The sequence below is a fragment of the Dysidea avara genome, chromosome 4 (assembly GCF_963678975.1).
Source record: "Dysidea avara chromosome 4, odDysAvar1.4, whole genome shotgun sequence".
Lineage (NCBI taxonomy): Eukaryota > Metazoa > Porifera > Demospongiae > Dictyoceratida > Dysideidae > Dysidea > Dysidea avara.
The window spans coordinates 22,336,776-22,344,937 of record NC_089275.1 but is presented as its reverse complement, the minus strand read 5'-3'; positions in this window follow the sequence as shown (position 1 = coordinate 22,344,937).

The window sequence follows — 8,162 nt, the reverse complement described above, 5'->3', positions numbered from 1 at the left end:
ACAGAAAAAGTTACTGAATTTCAAAATATGGTCAAAATTTGACGGGCTATAAAACTGATTTTGTCAGACCATGCAGGTCACATTTAATTTCATCATCTTCTCGTTCACAATAACTGCTGATGTTATTATTTACCTCTGGTAGCTGCAGTGTAGTTGCATTACTGCATGTTTTAATAACACTTACAAGCTTTGTGCAAACTTTTTGAAACTGAAAAAGTCCTTACGGTATTCTATACATTTAACCACTGCCATAAACTATATTATCTGAGGAAGCTATACAGAAACTTTTTCGGAGCTTGGATATTGTATAGATGTCCCTGACATGCTTGTAGCTAATCCTTTCACACAAATCATTAGTATAATAGAGTATACCAGTGCAGTTGTTGTTCAGATTATTTTCACAATTTGTATTGTTATTTTGCTCTACACTTTATCAAAGAATAGCAACTCCACACAAACTGATAGCAGTCATAAATGTTTACTAAAAAATTGCAGTAATTTTGTCAACTGTCAGTTTGGCAAGTAGAATTCAGCAATATACATGCTCAGAAAGTACTGCATTTTAGTTAGTACTTGTGTGATGCTTTGTGAAAGATAATTATTATTTTGTACATGCTGCTAAACAAAGGCAATTTGAAAACTTTTTGTAAACGTTGTACTTAACATAAATTATTATGATTGTGTCAATGTATTGTTATATACTAAAATACAGAGTGATTGTTTCATTGCAGCTGACTGAAGTTCATTGTGGCCACCCAGAGTTAAATGACGACAGAATGGCAGGTGATCCAGTGATTATTATTATAGTAGAAATATGTGATCTCCAATAGGACATACGTCGACAAGCTTCTATATCCAAACTACAGTAGCTTGTTTTGTATGGGTACACTCATTTTTCTCACAACTTTTTGATTAGATATCATTTGTACTGTGTTACGTGCCTTAACTGCACTATGGGTCTCTAAGCCACACACACACACACACACACACACACACACACACACACACACACACACACACACACACACACACACACACACACACACACACACACACACACACACACACACACACACACACACACACACACACACACACACACACACACACACACACACACACACACACACACACACACACACACACACACACACACATACACACACACACACACACACACACACACACACACACACACAAATGCACACACGCACACAAATGCACACACACACGCACAAATGCACACACATACACGCACACACACACAATGTAACAAGTACAGCGAATCAGCTCTAACTTCCTAGTGCATGTGTACTGTAATCTAAAGTATAATTCATCCATAATGGTAACATGTGCCATTGTAGATACCATTATTATCATTTTAATGCATAATTAATGCTACTGCATACTTGTGACAAGTGCAAGGAAACATCGATCTATTTTATTTTACAGGCTAGGGATCACTACGATCAAGAGTACTGTAACATATACTCTTAAAAGTGCTTAAACAAAGAGGATCATTACCTTAAGTGCAAATTTAATAACCCTACTACAGTATATGAGCTTGGCTAAAGAAGATAGGGCTTTAGGAGCCAGTGGCACTTTTTATTGCAATGATCCTTGTACTTGTAAATTCTGTTAGTTAACCCAAATAACTAAAGTATTTTTTAAAAAAGGATTAAGTGCTCACTCTATGTCATACACAACTATAGCTGTATCAATAACAGGTAATTTATAATAATAGTACAAAGTGAGTATACATCTAAACATTGTTCAAGCATATAGTTTAAAAGTATCACAAATAAATAGGATCTTAAGTAGAATCTCTCAAGTAAGTAGAATCTTCTGTCAATCTCTCAAATAGGTAGTAAAAAAATCTCTCCAGTAGTTGAAAATCCCTCAAGTGAAAACGTCTCGAGTAGTCTAAAATATCTTGAGTAACTAATAGTAGAGCGGAATAGTGCAATAGTTGTGCAATTTTTGACAACATCGACTTTTGTTATTCTGACATAGTGATATATAACTAAAAGTATAAGGAAAAATTAAGAATTTTAGGGATCACAGAAATAAAAGTAGTGAAACAAGGGAGGTTGCATTCCTACACCTGAAGATATATCAGTGAATACGTACACATGTCAAAATTCAATAATTATATTGTGCTTTGCTACTGTTACTACTGCCCCTCTGCTTCAGTTTCAGCAATATTAATATTCCACCCATTAATGGCCATTATACAGCATTTCAAATGAAGAACAGTATGAGAAGTATCTCTGCAATGAATCAGTCACACTATGGAAAATAAAGCACTGAAGCCATGACACATTACTGTTAATCAACACCTACGTGGTAGTGGAGAAAGACATGAGACACGAAGGAGGACCAAGGTAAGTTTATGATGCATGAGCTACTGCATGGGATTGGCAAAAAGGCAAGTCTGCAATTGAGCCAAAGCGACGTTGAGTAGTGAAGAAATCAAGCCTGTAGCCTTGAGTATTGCTTGGCTGAAGGCGTCAGTTAGTTAGTAAGTCAGTTAGCTAGTCAATATTAAATAAATTTTACAAGTTGAAGAAACTTTTTGGAAGGGTTTGGGTAGCATTTTGATATACCTAACCATGCAGTACTGCCAAGGTGAAGCTGTCAAAAAGGAAAAGCGAGACTGCAGGTTTTTCGTCATATAGAATCCAGATTTAAACATGGAATTTCAATACACTAAGCTGTCTTGTGTTGCTCTGTTTTGTTGTCCTAGCAGTTTATATCAGCTTCTATCACATTGTACTGTTGTCAGTGAATGACAAGAGTTTTGTCTATGACTTTAGTCTGTATATGCTAGGCTGTTATTCTTGGCATGAAATGATCGGGTAAACTTCCATGATCCTAGTTTTAGAAAATTTTCTCTATGTATCTCCTGGCCAAAGTAGAAGAAACTTATCTTTACTTATGCATAGTGTAATAGTCATGGTCCATGGTTTCTCTGACACTTTACATTTGAAAAGGGGTTTCACTTGAAGCAATCATGGTTACTATCCATGAGTAAAATAACCCTATTAAATCATTTCACTGTTGAATCTTACCATTCCTGGACTTAAAGCCAGTGCAGAGTTAAAAATTGAAATAACAATTATTTTTAGAGGTGCCTGGAAGAGAAAAATTTACAACAAAAGAAAGTAATTTACTTATGGCATTTGCATGGTCACTGAAAGTTGTACAATTGGTAATATCTTCAACAGTTAGACTTTTGGAGTACTGTACAACAGGAAATTTGATGGAAGGAAATCTAATCAAAAACAGCCAAGCTGTAAAAAAAGGTGCGGCCCCTAAAAAGGCCATGGTGAAAAAAGATGTGAAATCCAAGGTGGCGGCCAAGAAATGGCTGTGATGGTAGGTTAATGGTAAAAATTTTAATAACGACAATCCAGGTGAATTTGATGCCAAGACCAAGTGGCATAAAATTCACCTGAATTGTCGTTATTAAAATTTTTACCATTAACCTACCATCACAGCCATTTCTTGGCCGCCACCTTGGATTTCACATCTTTTTTCACCATGGCCTTTTTGGGGGCCGCACCTTTTTTTACAGCTTGGCTGTTTTTGATTAGATATCACTTCTTTTTGTATTTGTATACTGCAAAACCAGCCTATGGCTGGCTTTGGGGCTTTTTTAACCCATGTGTTTTTGTATTTACCACAGGAAGAAGAAAAGAACTTATAGAAGATTTTTAATACTTCAATTATTTTTGATTTTATTAGTAATTATACAAATTATATACATATATTTATTACATGCCCATTATTCCCCACAGGATATTTTTTAGCAGCTGATCTCTCTACTGGGTGACTTTAAAATATAGCTGAACTATATACAGGATGGTTTCTTTGTAGCTGAACTCTCTACAAGGTGACCTCTTCTAGCTGATTTCTCTACAGGGTGATTTGTTTCTAGCTGAACTCTCTACAGGTGATTTGTTTGCAGCTAAACTCTCTACATCCATGGTGGTTTCTTTGTAGCTGAACTCTCTACATGATGGTTTCTTTGTAGCTGAACTCTCTACAAGGTGACTTCTTCTAGTTGAACTCTCTACAGGATGATTTCTTTGTAGCTGAACTCTCCACATGATGGTTTCTTTGTAGCTGAACTCTCTACAAGGTGACCTCTTCTAGCTGATCTCTCTACAGGGTGATTTGTTTCTAGCTGATCTCTCTACAGGGTGATTTGTTTGTAGCTGATCTCTCTGCAGGTTGATTTGTTTGTAGCTGAAGTCTCTACAGGGTGATTTGTTTCTAGCTGATCTCTCTACAGGGTGATTTTTTTGTAGCTGATCTCTCTGCAAGTTGATTTGTTTGTAGTCGATCTCTCTACAGGGTAATCTGTTTGTAGCTGAACTGTCTATAAGGTGATTTGATTGTAGCTGATCTCTCTGCAGGTTGATTTGTTTTAGCTGAACCCTCTACAGGGTGATTTGTTTGTAGCTGATCTCTCTGCAGGTTGATTTGTTTCTAGCTGAAGTCTCTACAGGGTGATTTATTTCTAGCTGATCTCTCTACAGGGTGATTTTTTGTAGCTGACCTCTCTTCAGGGTGATTTGTTTCTAGCTGATCGCTCTACAGGTTGATTTGTTTCTAGCTGAAATCTCAACAGGGTGTATTAATTGCTTGTAGCTGAACTCCTTACATTGTGTCTAGTTTCTAGATGATATCTCTACAGGGTGATTTGTTTGTAGTTGATCTCTCTGCACATTGATTTGTTTGTAGCTGAACTCTCTACAGGGTGATTTGTTTCTAGCTGATCTCTCTACAAGTTGATTTGTGTGTAGCTGATCTCTCTGCAAGTTGATTTGTTTGTAGTCGATCTCTCTACAGGGTAATTTGTTTGTGGCTGAACTGTCTATAAGGTGATTTGTTTGTAGCTGATCTCTCTGCAGGTTGATTTGTTTTAGCTGAACTCTCTACAGGGTGATTTGTTTCTAGCTTATCTCTCTACAGGTTGATTTGTGTGTAACTGATCTCTCTACACGCTGATTTGTTTGTAGCTGATCTTTCTGCAGGTTGATTTGTTTCTAGATGATCTCTCTACAAGTTGATTTGCTTGTTGCTGATCACTCTAAAGATTGATTTGTTTGTAGCTGAACTCTCTGCAAAGTGTTTTGTTTGTAGCTGATCTCTCTACAGGGTAATTTGTTTGTAGCTGAACTCTCTGCACAGTGACTTGTGTGTAGCTGAATTCTCTAGAGAGTGATTTAATTGCAGGTGAACTCTCTACAGGGTGCATGACTTGTTTATAGCTGAACTCTCTTTAGTGTGACTTGTAATGTTCTGAATCTCTACAGTGATATAATTGTAGCTTAACTCTCCACAGGGTGACTTGCTTCTTGCTGAACTGTCTATAAGATTAACTGTTTGCAGCTGAAGTCCCTACAGAATAACTTGTAATATAATAGAATTCTATAATGGAGTAAATAAATTAGCTGAATGCTCTATTAGGGTGACTGTTCTATTAGAGTATCTCGATCTCGCATTTGCTACACGGAGTTGGCTTTCGAATCATAACTCAGTGGTTTGTAATCCAATTCTTCTATACTACTGCAAGGACTTTCTATGAAGATTATTCCAGCTATACGCCGATTTTCAGCTCATTGCTCTTAGCGGTTTACCTAGTAGGCGTAAAAACTAATACCTTTTTATTACTAAAAATCGATCGCGTAATTGTGACACAGGTTGGGTTTTGTATCATATCTCCGTGGTCTTAATCTCGATTCTTTTCAAACCACCAAAAGGCACTCCTACGATGGTTACTCCATCTGCATAGCAATTTTCAACTCATTCCATGAAGCGGTTTACCCTGTGGGCGTGACAACAAATCGATCTTGTTTTACGCGAATAATTGGTCATAACTCCTGAACCATTCATCGGATTTGCACCAAATTTGATGCTAGGATGCGCCTTTGGACTCCCTTTCTGTGTGCCAAATTTCAAGGTGATCGGAGTACGCGTTTTCATTTTATATCAATTTTTGCAAGTGTGCGAAAAGACGAAGAAGAAAAAAAACGAAGAAAAAAAAACGAAACTTTGGCTGCTCATATCTCGGAAATGGCTTGAGTGATTTCCTTCAAATTTGGAATGTAGACTCCCCTAGACTGGCGGACAACTCTGCAGCAAATTTGATTTCAATCAGATAAGCTATCACCGAGATACAAAAGTGTGAAAATGACGTTTTCTTTCTTCCTGTAAATATACTCACGGTGTGGCGCGCCGGCTTCTTGGGCCGCACGACACACTACCGTGTGTCTTGATGATGATGAACCATCAGCTTTTACAAAAATTAATTGAAAATCAAGAAATCATATAGATCTAAACTCAGATTTAAACATATACTTTTATTATTTTTTCATTTAAGAGGGAGACTGCTTCAGTATAAAATTTACTGCTTTTCAGCTACGCACATCCATGCAATACATCAAGACACATGATAGTGTGTCATGCGGCACAAGAAGCCGGCGCGCCACACCGTGGTTGACGTGACAGGAAGAAAGGAAATGTAATTTTCACACCTTTGTATCTCTGTGATACCTTATCGTATTGGAACCAAATTTGCTGCAGCGTTGCCCGCCAGCTAGGGGAGTTCACATTCCAAATTTGAAGAAAATCGCTCAAGCCATTTTCCGAAATACGAACAGCCAAAGTTTCGTTTTTTATTATTATTATTATTATTCTTCGTGTTTTCGCACACTTGCAAAAATTGTTATAAACCGCAACGCGTACTCCGATCTCCTTGGAATTTGGCACACAGAAAGGGAGTCCAAAGGTGAATCCTATAGTATCAAATTTGGTGTAAATCGGATGAACGGTTAAGGATTTATGACCAATTATTCGCGTAAAACAAGATCGATTTGTTGTCACGCCTACAGAGTAAACCGCTTCATGGAATGAGTTGAAAATTGCTATGTAGATGGAGTAACCATCGTAGGAGTGCCTTTTAGTGGTTTGAAAGGAGCCAAGATAAAGACCATGGAGACAGAGGCGTAGCTAAGGGGGGGCAAGGGGGGGCATTTGCCCCCCCCCCCATCACTAGCTAAATGATTTTTTTTTAACCTTCGTCACAAGTTTACCAGTATTAAACTGACACGCAAATGACTGTAAATTATGTACACTACTACGCGGTATCACCAGGGGTTGCTAGTGAATGCGCACACACAACATTCAATTCGCTGTTGAATCCATCGAACGAAAATATTAGAGACATACTTCTATATTTAGCCTAGATAACTCGCGTGATAGAACATTTTTGAATCTAAAAAGAGTGACCCGCTTCTCCGCGGCAGGAGTCACAACTCACAAGTGACAAAGGAGACCAGATGACGCTACGAACCTACTGCCTACGAGGTGATAAAGTGTTAGCTAAATAAATGTAGCCACCAAGTTTATTTTATCGAGTCAATCACACTGGACCTTTGTACGTACGGCAGTGCAGTCTGTTTTTACTTTGTCAGTCAGTCAGGTGGATCAGTCAAGCTTACAAGTTCTGATAGCAAGACAGGTGGGATTTCGTGCAATACATGGCTTTTGAATTTCGCCGAGTGAAGTGAGTGAATACGTCATCCTGTCAGCGGAGTTCTAGGACTGCAGCACAGGCTGTGGCTAACGTAAAGTAACTTGTATTTGCACTGAAGTATTAACTCTACCGGACTGTGGATGAATTTGTTGGAGTACAGTTGTGGCACGTGCGATGATGCTCGACGAATATAGCTACCTCGATTGGAAGCAGTCAGTGCTGAAGTAGTTACGTAGCTAGTTATTTAGGTTGTAATAATACAACACCGTATGTTGGCTAGCCCACCATTGGGTCATTAGCCGTTTTTGCAATCATGAATGATTTTGAGTGTTTTGTGGGGGCATGCCTGCCCCTCCATCACCTTCTGGCTAGCTACGCCCCTGCATGGAAATATAACACAAAGCCCAACCTGTGTCAAAATTACGCGATCGATTTTTATGAATAAAAAAGTATTAGTTTTTATGCCTACTAGGCAAACCGCTTAAAGCAATAAGCTGAAAATCGATGTATAGCTGGAATAATCTTCATAGAAAGTCCTTGCAGCAGTACAGAGGTGACCGGCTAGTATCAATCGCTTGAAATGTTTACAACATCGAGCTGTTCGACTTTGTTTGGG